At 46.1% G+C, this 17,443-nt stretch overlaps 1 pseudogene; it reads left to right on the forward strand.

Annotated features, from left to right (window-relative positions):
- The window catches only part of LOC137095613 (GATOR2 complex protein WDR24-like), a 75,259-nt pseudogene extending 58,434 nt beyond the window's left edge, over positions 1 to 16,825 (forward strand).
- The last annotated feature ends 618 nt before the right edge of the window (positions 16,826 to 17,443 follow it).

Below are 17,443 nucleotides of genomic sequence, written 5' to 3' on the forward strand. Positions count from 1 at the left end.
GTTCTGTATGCCAGATTTGGTCTTTATTGGTCATTGGATAACGGCTGCATTGTTTTCAGGAAGTGAGTGAAGGAACTTGAAGTCCCATCATCCATGGTCCACCCTCCACCAAACAGCAGCAGAATATAGAGTGGGTCATGGGGGCTCTGTGTGCCAAATTTGGTCTTTATCAGTCATTGGATGAGGGTCGCAGTGGTTTCAGTAAGTGAGTGAAGGTACTTCTAGTCCCATCATCCATCGCCAAATTTTTCCAAACGACACCAGAACATAAAGTGGGTCATGAGAGGTCTATGTGCCAAGTTTGGTCTTGATCAGTCATTGGATGAGGTTCGCAGAGGTCTCAGAATGTGAGTGAAGGTACTGAAAGTCTCATCATCCATGGTCAACCCTCCTCCAAAACCGCAGCAATATGTAGAGTAGGTCATGGGGGCTCTGTGTGCCAAGTTTGGTCTTGATTGGTCATTAGATGAGGGTTGCAGCAGTTTTGGGGAGTGGAGGTACTTGAAGTCCCATCATCCATGGTCTGTTCTTCTCGAAAGTGCACCAGGATGTAGAGTTGGTTATGGGGGCTTTGTGTGCCAATTTGGCCTTGATTGGTCATTGGATGAGGATCGCAGTGGTTTCAGTAAGTGAGTAAAGATACTGCAAATCCCATCATCCATGGTCCATTCCCCTTAGAACTGCATCAGGATGTAGAGTGGGCCATGAGTACTCTCTGTGCCAAGTTTGGGCCTGGTCTGTGATTTGTAGGGGCTACAAAGTTCTGAGAGTGCCTTGGACTGCGAGAAGATCCAACCAGTCCATCCTCCAGGAAATAAAGCCCGACTGCTCACTGGAGGGAAAGATACTAGAGACAAAGTTGAAGTACTTTGGCCACATCATGAGGAGACAGGAAAGCCTAGAGAAGACAATTATGCTGGGGAAAGTGGAAGGCAAAAGGAAGAGGGGCCGACCAAGGGCAAGATGGATGGAAGACATCCTTGATGTGACTGGACTGAGGGAGCTGGGGGTGGTGACGGCTGACAGGGAGCTCTGGCGTGGGATGGTCCACGAAGTCACGAAGAGTCAGAGACGACTGAACGAATGAACAACAACAACACAATGATATGTGGGAAGTAAATCGGGTGAAGGTACTGCAAATCCCATCATTAGTGGCCCATCCTGCCCTGAACTGCACTGGAAGTCCCATCATCCATCGTCCATCCTTCTCCAAACAGCATCGGGACGTAGAGTTGCTCATGGGGGCTCTGTGTGCCAAGTTTGGTCTTGATTGGTCATTAGATGAGGGTTGCAGCAGTCTTGGGAAGTGAGTGGAGGTACTTGAAATCCCATCATCCATAGTCTGTTTTCCCCCAAACCTCACCAGAATGTTGGCCATGGGGGCTCTGTGTGCCAAGTTTGGTCTTCATCAGTCATTGGATGAGGGTCTCAGTGGTTTCACTAATTGAATGAAGGTACTGCAAGTCCCATCGTCCATGGTGCATCACCCTCCAAACTGCACCAGGATGTAGAGTGCATCATGGAGACCCAGTGTGCCAATTTTGGTCCTTATCGGAAATTGGATGATGGTTGCAGTGGTCTCAGGAATTGAGCGAAGGTACTGCAAGTCCCATAATCCATGCTCGATCCACAGTCAAACCACACCAGGGCGTAAAGTGGGTCATGAGAGGTCTATGTGCCAAGTTTGGTGTTGTTCAGTCATTGTTGACGGTCGCAGCAGTGTCGGAAAGCGAGTAGAGGTACTTCAAGTCCCATTATCCATGGTATGCCCTACTCCAAACCGCAGTAGGATGTAGAGTGGGTCATGGGGGCTCTGCATGCCAAGTTTGGTTTTGATCAGGCATAAGATGAGGGTTGCAGCAGTCTTGGGAAGGGAGTGGAGGTACTTGAAGTCCTATCATCCATGGTCTGTCCTCCTCGAAAGTGAACCAGGATGTAGAGTGGGTCTTCGGCTTAGAAATAGAGATGAGCACCACACCCCAGAGTCAGACATGATTGGACTTAATGTCAGGGCACTACCTTTACCTTTACCTTAAGGTGATGGGTAAATTACAACTCACAGTATGTCAGGTCAGCCCCCTGACCAGCACTGCTGGTCCTCCTCCAAACCGCACCAGGATGTAGAGTGCATCATGGAGACTCAGTGTGCCAAGTTTGGTCTTTATCGGTAATTGGTTGAGGGTTGCAGTGGTCTCAAGAATTGAGCAAAGGTACTGCAAGTCCCATAATCCATTGTCCATTCCCGGCCAAACCACGCCAGGACATAGAGTGGGTCATGAGAGGTCTATGTGCCAAGTTTGGTCCTGATCAATCATTGGATGAGGTTAACAGCGGTCTCAGAATGTGAGTGATGGTACTGCAAGTCCCATCATCCATGGTTCATCCTCCTCCAAACTGCAGTAGGATGTCGAGTGAGTCATGGGGGCTCATGTGTGCCAAGTCTGGTCTGTATTGGTAATTGTCTGACTCAGCCCCTGGCCTTTTCCTTTCCTCTCTTTGTCATTTCCGAATCTTGGAAGTGAGACTGGCCAATCAGAGACCATATGCAAATTTCCTTCTCACGTCCCCGTTTCTGCCATGAACTCTTTTCTCCACCAGGGGCTCCTATTGAAGCTGGCCAATCAGAGACCATATGCAAATAGCACCACGGCGGCAGCCAAACAGAACGCTGACACATACTCCACCCGTCGCACCGCCACACTTTTGTCCTCCGCATACAAACTTTGACTTTTATTATATGTATAGATAGATATAGATATAGAAGATATAGATATAGATATAGATAGATAGATATAGATAGATATATAGATATAGATAGATTATGTATTTTATTATTATTATTACTATCATTTCCGTTTTCAAAGTAATAATAATTATATTATTACTATTATATTATCCTACTTATTATCCTCCTCTATGGCTGTAGGCCTTTCCTGATGCGAGCGCGGAGCGGCCTAGGCTGCGGGCGGAAGGAGCGGGCCTGCCTTCCCGTGGAGGAGGGGGGAGGAGGAAGAGGCGGAAGAAGGAAGCAAGGAGGGCGGAGAAGTGGCCTCCCGAAGAGCCGGGGTCTTTCCCCGTCGAGAGCCTACTCCAGCCCGGCTGCTGCTGCTTTTCCCTCGCCACCAGGTGAGACGCAGCCTAGTCGTTTTACCTCAAACCTGGCTTCCCTCATGGCGTGCGCTTCTGAGGAGAACTTCTGAGAATGCGGCCTACTTCGGCAAGACACAGGGAGAGAATTAAACGCGCATGCGCCAGCTTCGCCCCACCCTCTAGCTTTGGCCTACTCTGCCAGGACAGCAAAAGAAAGATTAGAAATACGCATGCGCAGACTTTGCCACGCTCTCCAGCTGGAGCACGGGGCGAAGTCTGCGCATGCGTGAGGCCAAGCGGAGAGGAGAGGCCTAATTTGACGGAAATGTGGAAGGATCATTATTATTTTTATTAGTTTGCATTTGAAAAAGTCATTTTTTATATTACCAAACGCACAAGGTGATGGGTGGAAGCCCCCGGTGGCGCAGTGGGTTAAAGCACTGAGCTGCTGAGCTTGTTGATCGAAAGGTCGCAGGTTCGATTCCGGGGAGCGGCATGAGCTTCCGCTGTCAGCCCTAGCTTCTGCCAACCTAGCAGTTCGAAAACATGCAAATGTGAGTAGATCAATAGGTAATGGTGCTCCATGCAGTCATGCCAGCCACATGACCTTGGCTGGCTCTTCGGCTTAGAAATGGAGATGAGCACCACACCCCAGAGTCAGATATGATTGGACTTAATGTCAGTGCACTACCTTTACCTTTACCTTAAGGTGATGGGTAAATTACAACTCACAGTATGTCAGGTCAGCCCCCTGACCAGCACTGCTGGTCACAGCTGACCTCCAGTTAGAGTGCTCAAGAACCAGGTGTCCCAATTCTCGGAGTCTATGCCACAGTTTTCAGGATTAGTTTTAAGCCCATCTTTAAATCTCTTTTTCTGCCCACCAACATTTCGTTTCCCGTTCTTGAGTTCAGAGCAGAGTAACTGCTTTGGGAAATGGTGATTGGGCATTCGGACAACGTGGCCAGTTCAGCGTTGTAGGAGCATCGCTTCAATGCTGGTGGTCTTTGCTTCTTCCAGCATGCTGGCATTTGTCATCTGTCTTCCTAAGAGATTTGCTGACTTTTTCAGAGGCAGCGCTGATGGAATCGTTCCAGGAGTTGCAAATGACGTCTATAGACAGTCCATGTTTCGCAGGCGTATAACAGGGTTGGGAGGACAATGGCTTTATAAACAAGTATCTTGGTCTCCCTAAGGACGTCCTGGTCCTCAAGCACTCTCTGCTTCATTTGGAAAAATGCTGCACTTGCAGAGCTCAGGCGGTGTATTTCAGTATCAATGTTGATTTTTGTGGAGAGGTAGAAATGGCTAACATTTTCTAATGTTACACCATTAAACTATATCTCTGGCATTGCTTATACTTGAGTATATGCGATACTTGGTTTTAAAGGGGTTTTGATACTATTTTAACTTTTTAAAGCATTAAAGATTCACGTTCTTCACTCAAGAAGAAGTGGGATATTTTAACAGATTCTGGACACTGTACTAAAGAATGAGGATAGTGTCATCTGGATATATTCAATAAATGGAGAAGCAGGTACATAAGAGCAAGGGGCTTCACTGTATTACACTATGTAATAAAATTTGGAAAATGTTCTGTTCCTGGTTTGAAAGTGTTAATTCCTGTTTAATTGTGCGATACTTACTTTGAAAGTAGTTGTTATATTCCAGAAACTTATATATGCACCTTAATAAACTTTTTTCTATATTTTTTGTATTTTATTGTTTGTTTATTGATGTTGTGTTTATTGATGTTTTGTTTGATGTACTTTGGGCTTGGCCTCATGTAAGCTGCACCGAGTCCCTTGGGGACATGGTAGCAGGGTACAAATAAAGTTTATTATTATATTGTTATTATTTTTATCATAGAACCAATTAAAAATGACATTTATAACCAGGAACAAAAAACATGTTACATAGTGTTGTTGTTACGTAAATTTATACTCCACTTTTTCTCTCCACAAGGACATCAAAGTTGTTGTACCCCCTCACCTGGGCTTCATTGTGAATCTCTGAGCTGGAATTGTTTAACAAAATTGTGAATGGCTCAAATGTCAGCATAAGGCAACGTTTAGGATGTGTTGGTTCTCAAACTGTTGTTTCCTTGCTCTTGAGGTGTGTCTGTGTTGTTGCCCTTCCTCTAGGCATTGGCTGGCGACCAGGGGCCGAGACAAGATGGTCAAGGTCTGGGACATGAACACCAACCGGGCCAAAGTGATCTACTGCGTGCAGACAATCGCTTCTGTGGCAAGGGTCAAGTGGCGGCCGGAATGCAAGCACCACATTGCCACCTGCTCTATGATGGTGGACCACAACATCTATGTGTGGGATGTTCGCCGCCCATTCATTCCTTCAGCCATGTTCGAAGAGCACAAAGACATGACCACAGGGATTGTGTGGCGGCACCTCCACGATCCATATTTCCTCCTCTCTTGTTCCAAGGATAGTACTCTTTACCAGCACATCTTCAAAGATGCTAGCCAGCCGATTAACCGGGCAAACCCTGAAGGGCTTTGCTGTAGCCTCTTTGGGGACTTGACTTTTGCGGCTAAAGAGAGTCTAATCTCCTTGGATTCTAATCGCAAACCTTACATCGGCGACCAGCGGCACCTTATTTTCTTCAGGTGCAAGTTAGACCCCACGTAGCAGTTTGAATTTATCTCCTCATCCAGCGCTTTGAGTGTCTTTGAGGTGGAAACAGAGTGCGATGTTGGGAGCATGGATTGGTTTGTGCGGACTGCCAAGCAATATGTGTTGACAGGGAGACCTCTAGCAGAGCTGTGTGACCATAATGCTAAAGTGGCCAAGGAGCTCAAATGCAATCAGGTATGTATGGGCCCCATCTGTTTGGCTGCATGTTGTAAAGCAATATACCATTGCACTGCATAAAATTGCGAAGAGCAAGGTGGAGTGTATGGGCTGCTTATCCAATTCACACTGGAGGAGTATCACCATTAGTTGGAGTTGTGTGTTGCTGTATTTGATTCTGAACCTGGTTATGTTCCATAGCTGCTCCAATCCAAAGTGACTGAAATAATTCTTGCTGAAATGGAATGCTTGGGTTGGGGCCAGGTCCATAGTCTAAGTTAGACCCTGAAAGAGAAGGTGTAATTTTGTTTAGCAGATAAGAGTTAGGGCTGCTTAGTCTATAATTGTCGTGCTGCTTCTCATTTGTAGATATTTGATGCTTCTGTTGGCCTGAAAAAGCCCTTGGGATGAAGGCCCCTTCTACACAGCCATATAAAATCCAGATTATCTGCTTTGAACTGGATTATATGGCAGTGCAACTCATATAATCCAGTTCAAAGCAGATAATGCGGTTTTCCAGCTTTGATAATCCGGAGGTGTCTATGGATAACACCGGCTCTTTGGCTTAGAAATTGAGATGAGCACCATCCCCCAGAGTCGGACACGACTAGACTTAATGTCAAGGGGAAACCTTTACCTTTTTTATTAGATTTGATGGCACATGAGACTGGAGTCCATACAGGTAGTTCCCAACCTTGTAACCTTGGATGGGGCTCAGAGTTTTGTATTGGATGACTGCAGAGTTGTATCCTAATTCCTAATTGTGGGAGTTGGAAGTCCAAAACACCTGAAGGGAGGGCCAAAGTTGGCTCATGCCTGGTCTAGCCCATCTCTGCTGTTTCATAGATAGTTTAATGTTGGCTGCTAACCCATGAGTTTTCACCTTGAGTTGTATGTGCCTCTCGTCTTTTTACTTTGCTATAAACATAGCTACTGGATCTTTACTCTTTCTGTTTTCTCTTCCTTTGCCAGGTGGCTCAGACATGGACAATGCTCCGAGTTATTTACTCCAGCCCTAGTGCGGTGTCTACCACAAACTTAAACCACAGCATAGGAAAGAGTAGCTCCAATCTCCCACTCATGAATAGGTAAAGAGAGGGGACACAAAGAAGAGTTCTTCATTTTTGAATGTGACATGGTTGTGAGGTGTGAAATGCAATTGATATCAGCCCTCCCTAAGCTGTTGTCCAGAAGTGCAGGCTGATCATTATGATGGGAATTGTGGCCAAACCCATCATAGAATCTTAGATTTAGAAGAGACCTCATGGGCCATCCAATCCACCCCCATTCTACCAAGAAGCAGGAAAATCGCATTCAAAATACCCCTGACAGATGGCCATCCAACCTCTGTTGAAAAGCCTCCAACACGCTCTGGAACAGAGAGTTCCACTGCTGAACAGCTGTCATAGTCAGGAAGTTCTTCCTAATGTTCAGGTGGAATCTCCTTTCCTGTAGTTTGAAGCCATTGTTCAGTGTCCTAGTCGTCAGGACAGCAGAAAACAAGCCTGTTACTATCCTTCTTTTGATGCTTGTAGGCAACAATTAATGACTCGGCACTGCACTTTCATCCCATGCCCTTGTTCCTCAGCTACAATTTGCACTATCCCATTCCCTTGTCTAGTTTATAGTTTGGCCATGTCTTACTGCAGTTGTCATTGTATGTTACTGAGTGTTGTTCTGTGTTTTAAATTATTGTTTTTATGTGCTATTGGTTTTACTTGTACCGAGTGTTTATTTAATGCATTGTTTTTAGGCATCTTGTGTCATATGTAAGCCACCCCAAGTCCCTTTGGGGAGATAGAGGCAGGGTTTAAAAAAGTTATTATTATAAATGGTTTTATTAGCAGTGGGGAAAACTGAATTTATGTTTTCTTGGTGATCCAAAGTTGTAAGAAGTAGATATATGGCTGAGAGAAGAGAGAGGAAACTGGGAACAAAGACAGGTGCGCCTGACTTCACCAGAGAGTTAACACAGATTTTTGTCGTCTTCCAGCTTTAACCTGAAAGATATTTCCTCTGGAATAGGCAGCGAGTCAAGGCTGGAATGGAGCAAGGGAGAGGGACGTCCTGAAAATATCCTCATGGATTCTTCCTCTACTTTGATCAATAATGATGGTAAGGATAGGGACGGAGAAGGAGCACATAACTATACCTGGAATCCTGCAGGTGCAGATGACACTTATATCAAGCCTGGATGTTTCTCACCAATTCAGAAGGATTCTGTCACATTTCTATTTCTGTTTCCTTTCTATTTTTCATCTACAGAATGAAGAAACTGAAGGGAGCGACGTCCCTGCAGATTATCTTCTTGGGGATGTGGAAGGAGATGAAGACGATCTGTACCTGTTGGACTATGAGAATCCCCACAGTATGTGTCTTACTGAGAGACCACCTTCCTTCCCATTATTTACTGGGTGGGTTTTGTCAGGCCTTTCCATTTGATCTTATGGATCCGTGTGCTTTTGTAGCTGAGGAGCAAGAGTACATCCTTCCCCAGGAGGCCTTCCCTTTGCGCCATGAGATTGTGGACAACCCTTCTATGCTAGATCACCTGCAGGACATAGCAGACTCCCCCCATGTCAGCGGCAATGAGGCTGAGACAGTGTCCCTGACGCCCGTGGAGTCGGTCTCCCTCATTTCCATCTCTCACTCCCTGTATGAGAACCGCCTGCCAGCCAACTTCTTCAGCCCTGTTGTGTGCAACATGTTGCTCTTCTATGCCGAATAGGGAGATGTGCAGATGGCAGTGTCTGTGTTTATTGTGCTGGGGGACCGCATCTGGAAGGAGATCGACGACCAGGTACAGGTACGTCTGTCTGCTGTGGCTCAGCAGGGACAGCTCTCAACACACACATCCTGTGGGGATCAGCTATTACTGTATTGACTCAAATCTAATGCTCACCTTTTTGGGCTAAATGACCTCTCCAAACTTAGTTTTGTGTCATACAAGAACCTTAGTGCTGAGCCAAAGCCAAAGGGGAAGCTTCTTCAAGAGCTGCACTTGGAGCTCCTTATTTAATGGCCACAGCGCAATGCTGTGCAATCATGGGATTTGTAGTTCAGTGAGGTATCTGCATTCTTCGACAGAGAAGGTTCAAGGCCTTGTCACACTTGTCAAACCCATGATTCCATAGTATTGAACCAAAATAGTTAAAGTGTGTTCATTCTACAGCATAGATTTTCCTTGCTTTGGTTTTTAAAGAAAAGCTGGAATTGTTAAAGAGAGATTGAGAGCAATCTCTGGGACCTGTTGTGCAACTGTGTGCATGTCTCAAACCCGAACAGGAACATTGGTACACTTCCTACATCGATCTGCTGCAACGCTTCCAGCTGTGGAACATCTCCAACGAAGTCATCAAGCTGAGCACCTGCAGAGCCATCAACTGCCTCAACCAGGCCTCCACCACCCTGCATATCAACTGCAGCAATTGCAAGAGGCCCATGAGCAACAAGGGATGGATTTGTGACAGGTGAGGTCAATGTGAAGAGATGTATTAGTTTATGTCGCACTGCGGAATCATAAATATGTGAACTTATCTGCTCTGAGGCAGTCAGCTGGTGTTTCTACTATTCTAGTCATGGCCACATGTTGAAGCATGGTGCTCTGTTATATATCTCTAGTCCTTTTTACTTCCCTATTATAGACTAGAGATCGAGGAGATTAAAATACCATAGTTTAATACTTTTGGAATAATGGTATTCATAATCTTTTTTAAAAGAAAAAATGATGTCATTCCCTTTTGTGAAATGCGAATCTCCATGAACATCTGGAGACCACCTTTTGAAAACCACTAGTCAAGGAAAGTCAGCCCTTTGAAAAAAGTGATGTTCACAAGCATTTGTATAATTGCACACAGGTAACTCTGCTGTTAAACTGATAAACCATGTCTTTGAACTGGCAGGGACAAAGCATGCCAGGGACAAAGCATGTACACACACACACACACACACACACTTTGGTAGCAGAGTTTTGAAATGTTTCTTTGAAGTTGAAATTGCAGTTGCTCAAAACATAGACTCTCCCTAGAACCCTCTTAGTTTAAAATACACACCCAGAAACCAAAAACAATGTTTTCTTTAAAAAGTACCATATCTTCTTTACTCATAAACATCTTGTATTAATTCAGCATACAGGCACATTTATAGTTAGGATGTAGTTTCTCTGTGTTGAGAACACAGGGCATCATTCTTAATCAATAGTCTATAGTCCAAAGTTTTTAAGTATACATCTTATGAAAGTCCAAAGTGTATAACTGTACTTTTCAAAGCAAACATATAGGAAACCTTTCCTGCATAAGTCCAAAAGACATCTGCTTCTATTAAAATCCAAAAGCATATTGATAACAAAATGGAGTCTTGAGTCTGAATGTGCTCAGTACAATCACATATCCGTAGCCCACCCACACCAAAGAGGTCAGTCAAACTGGAGAATCAATATATACATACAATACAGGTTAGCAAATATATACATTAACAAACAAATAATGAAGGCTTGGAAGGTTGCTATTTTCAACAAATACTAAGGGGTGGTTACAATCAAGAGAAGATATGCATCCAGAAAAGTGCCACGTTTGACTGTCTCTGGATCATGGGTTTTATAGTCTCAGTTGCTGTAAACAAGCCAAGAAATCAAAACTTTATTTTCCCTCATCTGTAATGTTCCCTCTCAGAGTCTTGCAGTTTCAGCAGCTCTGTGTCTTTTCTTGTTCTACAAACAATGATTGTGTTCTCTCATTTGTTTCTAAACATTTTTTTTCGTGTCCTCTGTGAAATGCGCACATGTGGGTTTCCTGGTGCGCCTGCGCAGAAATTCGGACATTCTAGAGTTAAAACATGATTTTTTTGCCCCGAAGAAGCCCTGCCCATCCCCTCCCGTGATAATATAAGCCCGGAGGCGTGGTTTCACCTTTAGTTCCTTTTCCGCGTGACAGCAGCAACTTCGGATATTTTCTCCTCTATTGACTTTGATATATTTCTTGGGCCTGACTACAACGACTCTCTCCTGCCCCAACCTTGGACCGTTTTGACCACTCTCAGGCTAGATGTTTTTATTTTTCTAAAATTGCTCGGCTTGTGGGACAACCCTCCCCGACACCGATAGGCACTCCAAATGCCTACTATTCTTGGGCGAGTCCCATAGCCCCCAAACTTGCCAAATTTGCAAGAGTTTTACAACTAGAGCAGAGAGGCTCACCTTAAAACCCTTCTCTACTAGAGGGCTCTGGCCCCAGAAGCTGCCTCCCCAGCCTGCCACATGGCGGAGCCGCGGCAGTCTTCCCCCGATAAAAAAAGAACGCAGCCTCCCTCTCCACGTGCTGGAGATAGGCGCTATTCCCCTGTGCTGCCCGCTCCCTCCACTGTCTTTGGAAAAAATCCAAGGCTTCAAAGCCTACAAAAAATAAAGAAAAAAATCCAAAACAAAAAAAGGGATGCCAACTCACTGCCACAAAGGCCTTGAGCCCTTCCCGCCTGGATCTGATGCATCAGTCTCAACCCCCCCACCACCCCCCACAAGAACAGGAACCCTTACCATCGTTCCTCCAACTAGAAGATCCGTCCCAACTCCCCCCCCCCCCTTGAGTTCCTCGCAACTAACCTCCAAGACCATCCCATCCCGGATCCGGAGATTTCTCCTCCTCCACTTCCTCTCTCCCAAACCTCTCCCCTGCCCAACTTAAACAACCCCACTCCCCCAGTACCGGCAGTAGCTACTCCTCAAGATCTCCCTCTGCATAGGGAACGATCCCTGCGGTACCGCCGCTCCACCTCCATGGAGCGCTCCCAGAGTCCCTCTCCTCCTCCCTCCAAGCACGTGCGCGCACGCTCGCCTCATCATCCCCTCCCATACCCATATCAGGAGTATCCCTATCATCTTTACCTCCCACCTCCACCCTTCCCAGTCTATCCTTTTTATTACCCTCCCCCAGACCACTATAGGGATCAGGGTTTCCCTGACCCCCCCCCCCATAGGCATCACTACCCCCAACCCTCTCGTGTACCACCCTCAGCCACTATATCTCGCCCTCCTCCTGAAACACAACAGCCAAAGGAAAATCTTCCTTTGGAAGATCCCCTTCCCCCCAGGCTGACGCTGAGACCATTGACCTGGAGTCTCAAGATGATACTCCAACTATCTCTGAACCACAAACAGAAAATGACTCCTCTCCGCCACAATTGGAGGATTTAAAAAAAAATTCTGCTTTATTAATTAGATTATCCAGGGCTCTTAACCTTTCTATCCCTGAACCATCCGATACGGTTCAGGACCGATGTTTCTCCACCTCAGAGCAACAAGCACCTGTGTCGACGGCTCTACCTACTTTACCCTATCTCATTAAAATATTAAAAACAACTGGAGTTGTGCCAGCCTTGGTGCCAGCCACTCCAAAGAGGGCAGAAAATCTCTATCACATTTACCTCATTTCAGCCTAATGGCTGGCCAAGATGCCTAAGGCAAATTCTGTAGTGACAGACTCCCAACCAAAATGTGTACAAGCAAACCAATCTTCCCCTTCTGACAAAGAAGGTAGAAAACTTGACTCTATGGCCAAAAATATTTACTCCTCAGCATGCCTGTTTGCACGCATGGCTCACTATGGGGTGTACATGAACGTATACCAAACCTTTCTCTGGAACAAACTGACTCCATACCTGGAGCTCCTTCCCCCAACAGATCAACCTTTAGCCAAAGCCTTCCAACAGGAAGCACTCCTTCTAGCTAAACTCCAGAAAGACCTTTTAAAGCACACTGCTGATTCATCAGGCAAACTAATCGGTGGGTCAGTTGCCCTGCATCGCCACGCCTCGCTTCATGCTGCTATCCTTTCTCCCTCAGTTCGTACCCTCATTGAAAACCTTCCAATGGATGAGGCAGGCTTCTTCAATCCTGAAACAGACTCTCAGCTAAAACACTTCCATGAGATGAAACAGACCAATAGTCATACCCTTCTCAACAATGACAGCTCTTACTATCAGCGCCCCCAGTTCTACCATAGACCTTACTACTCTTCCTTCTACAGAGGGAGACAACGCCCATATGCATCTGCCCTGCCAGCCAGAAGACCTCCTCTTTCTTCCAGGGGTCAGGACCGTGGTACCAGGCCTGCCATTAACAACAAACAATGCTTTTAGCACACCCCCCCACCTCGATCCTGCTCCCCCCCAACTAACACCCCTTCCCCTGCTTTTTATTTAGATAGGATTCATCCCTACCTCTCCGCATGGCAATCTATAACCTCTGATTCAAGGGTGCTTGATATCATAGACAGAGGCTATGCCATAGAATTCCACTCATACCCCCCACTGGGCAAAATCCTCCTTACCTAACCCTCACCTGTGATTTGGGAAGAAATAGACTCCCTCCTACAAAAGGGAGCCATTTCCCCAACTCCTCCCCACGAATCCCCTTCCTGCTTCCCCCCTCCCCCGTTACATTCTAATAGACAAACGTGGTCAAAAGGTCAAAAGGTCAACACCTTTATCACACCCTGCAAATTCCGAATAGTCACTCTACCCACTATACTCCCCTTCATCCCTGAAGGGGCGTGACTAGCCACTATAGACCTCCAGGACGCGTACTTCCATATTTCAATTCGGCCTCACCACCGCAAGCTTCTAAGCTTTGCGATAGATGAAAAATCTATTTGTTCAATGTCCTCCCCTTCTGACTGTCTACCTCCCCCAGAGTGTTTACAAAATGCATGTCTGTATTAGCAGCACACCTCCGTCAACAAGAACAAGGCATTACGGTTTTTCCATACCTTGATGACTGGTTGCTATGTTCGAAATCCCGTTTCAAACTATCTGCTGATGTCCATTACACTTTATGTCTCCCACAGGACCTGGGACTGATTGTAAACCACAAAAAGTCTCAACTGATCCCGGCTCAACGAATCTAGTTCATAGGCGCAGTCCTGGACTCTTCACTTCAAAAGGCCTTCCTTCCAGAGGACCGTCTGGCCAACCTACAACATAACTCCTCCATCCAAGCCCGCAAATGTGTGTCCACTTGGACATTCCAATCTATCCTTGGCCACATGTCATCTACCACATGTCACCCCTTTGCACGCTTGCACCTAAGGCCTCTTCAAAATTGGTTTCTCCATGTGTTTCGCCCACACCGAGACTCCCAAAACATCACCCTCTATCCCCCGCAATTAATCCTTGACTCCCTCTCATGGTGGACAAAGGAATACAATGTCAACTTGGGAATGCCCTTTGCTCCACGTGCACCGACGATGTCCCTCACGACAGATGCCTCCACCTCCAGGTGGGGAACTCACTTCAAACACTTTCAAATCAGCGCCCAGTGGTCCGCAGACGAACGCCAACAACACATCAATGCACTTGAGCTCATGTCAGTGGAGAAAGCCCTCTGGGCTTTCAGCCAAATTGTGTCCAACCACACAATTCAGATAGTGACGAACAACACTACCGTCAAATATTACATCAACAAACAGGGCGGAACGGACTCTCAAACTATACTCACCATCTCTTCCCGCATTTGGGATGGTGTATCCAGAGGAAAATATTCCTCACAGCAATCCACTTACCAGGCCAAGACAACACACTGGCCGATTCACTGAGCAGGTCCTCCAGAAACAATCACAAATTGCACCTCCATCCCTCCAAATTCAAACTCCTCACTAACCTGTGGGGCAAACCATGAATAGACCTCTTTGCGTCACCAACAACCACTCACTGCCCACTCTTCTGCACGAAGCTCCACCCTCACAAATCCCCAGGTTGTCTCGGAGACGCCTTCCTCTTCCGATGAACCTCTTCTCTACCTCTTCCCTCTCCTTCCCCTCCTATCCTCAGTTATAGCCAAAATAATCTCAGACAACTCAAACTGCATCCTAATCGCTCCCTGGTGGCCCCGCCAACCATGATTTGCACCACTTCTCCAAATGTGCCAGAACCAGTTCCTCTGCCTCAGGCCATCCCCGGACCATCTCACGATAGAGAACGGTCTTATACAGCACCCAGATCTTCACTCCCTCCACCTAATCATGTGGAGGATCAAACCACAATAACCCCCTCCAACGAAGTTTCCTGCATAATCCTAGCGGCTCAGAAACCTTCCACAAAAAAGATCTATGTATACAAATGGTCTCTCTTTAAATCCTTTACTGAAGCCTCAGGCAGAGACCCATCCCCGGCCTTTATTCCCCTAATACTAGATTTTCTATCTCACCTGGCTACCAAAAGATTCTCACTCTCATCAATCAAGTGTTATGTAGCTGCCCTCTCTTCCTTTAGAAGGAAGATGGACTTGCCGTCCCTTTTTTAGGATAACCTAATTCAATTGTTTCTCAAAGGCTACAAAAACCTCTACCCTCCAATCTCTCCACCATCATTCCCATGGAGCTTAGAACTGGTTTTATCCCAGCTATCGAAACCCCCCTTTGAGCCTATGGCTTCTAGCCATATCTCGCACCTCTCCTGGAAAACAGCCTTTCTAGTACCAATCACCTCTGCAAGGAGAGCCGGTGAGCTTTGTGCTCTCCGGGCTGACCCCCCTTATTTTCGCTTCCATGATGACAAGGTGGTCCTCCGCACCAATGTCACATTCCTCCCTAAGGTAGTGTCTTATTTTCATACGTCCCAGGACATCTCACTGCCTTCCTTCTTCCCTAATCAGTCATCCCCTCTGGAGGTTGCACTCTACTCCTTAGATGTAAAAAGGGTGCTCTCCTTCTATATACATAGAACCGCTCCATATAGAAAATCTCCAAGACTTTTCCTTAAATATAGAGTGGACGCTCTAGGCCAACCGCTGTCATCACAGACAATCTCCTCCTGGATAATATCCACAATTAGACTGGCCTACTAACTAGCAGGAAAGGAACCTCCAGCTCATGTTACAGCCCACTCCACCGGGTCGGTCTCCACCTCACAAGCCTTCCTGAGGGGAGTCCCCCTGGATCAAATCTGCAAGGCGGCAACGTGGTCCACACCATCAACATTCACCTCCCACTACAAACTTGACCTGGTGGCAAAGAAGGACGCAGCCTTCGGCAGAGCAGTACTTTCCTCCTGTGTAGCATGACCTACCTCCAGGTCAGTAGCTTGCTATTCTCCCACATGTGCGCATTTCACAGAGGACACGAAAAAGAATTATAGGTTGCTTACCTGTAACCGTATTTCTTTGAGTGTCCATCTGTGAAATTCGCACAAACCCGCCCGTCCTCCCTGCTATGTCATGCCTTTTTCCTTGACTGCTGTCTGGCACTGAGGAACTAAAGGTGAAACCACGCCTCTGGGCTTATATTATCATGGGAGGGGATGGGCAGGGCTTCTTTGTGGCAAAAAACCATGTTTTAATTCTAGAATGTCCGAATTTCTGTGCAGCCACACCAGGAAACCCACATGTGCGAATTTCACAGATGGACACTCAAAGAAATACAGTTACAGTTAATTCCTTGTGTTCCCAAATGATTTATTGTTTCCCCCTGTCATCTCTTTGGGTCAGCTCATCTCTCCAGACCTCTCGCATGGGCAGACTTCGGCCCTTCCTCCAGGTGTTTTGGACTTCAACTTCCACAATTCCTAACAGTGTTCCAGCTGTTAGGAATTGTAGGAGTTGAAGTCCAAAACACCTGGAGGAAAGGCTGAAGTTTGGCCATGCCTGAGTAAACTTGGATCTTCTTTCTCACCTAAGTGACTCTTTGGGCTCTTCAGAGCTGCCTTCAGCAGGCAAGACAGCCTTTCCTGTTTTCTCCCTGGTTGACTGTCTTTTCTGGTCATCTCCCGCAGGTGCCAGCAATGTGCCATCATTTGCGCTGTGTGCCACCACATGGTGAAAGGCTTGTCTGTGTGGTGCCAGGGCTGCAGCCACGAGGGCCACCTGCAGCACATCATGAAATGGCTGGAGACCAGCTCCCCCTGTCCAGCAGGGTGCGGACACCTTTGCGAATACACCTGAAGTACCTGGCGGCACATGCAGCCTGCTGTGAAGCAAAAGAGAACTGAAAACCTGTATTTGTGGAAGCATTCGAATTCACTGTTTTTGGTGTGCTAGATAGTGGCACATGAGAGATTATTGGTTCAGATGCTAAGAAGAGAAAGATGCTTGCATTAATACTTCCTGAAGGATAGCAAATCTCTGATTCTCCGGTGATTCTTTTGCAAAATTTCACCTGCTCACTTTCTTCTATTTATTTATTTATTTACTGCTGTGTAAACAGTTTTTTTTGTTACCACATTTCTACATAAGCCGGCATCTTAGTAAGACAAGGTAGCACCCAGGGAGCTTTCACCCATTTTTTATACTGAATTAAAAGAACAGAATAAACTTTACTGCTTGATATTTCGTATGGAGTTCCAAAACTCTTTAATATAGGTGTTCCTGGATTCTAAGTAGTGAACTGTGCAGCTGCATTTGCATTCTTTCTAAAAGAAAAAGACATGCACTTGTGTTTGGCAATGTAATTCTGAGCAGAATCATAATTTCCAGTTCATGGATGCAGAACAAAAATATTGATAAGTGAGGAAAGATTTTTTTCTTTAATGACTTTGTACTCAGTAAGAGATTGATATAATA

The sequence above is a fragment of the Anolis sagrei genome, chromosome Y, assembly GCF_037176765.1.
Source record: "Anolis sagrei isolate rAnoSag1 chromosome Y, rAnoSag1.mat, whole genome shotgun sequence".
Lineage (NCBI taxonomy): Eukaryota > Metazoa > Chordata > Lepidosauria > Squamata > Dactyloidae > Anolis > Anolis sagrei.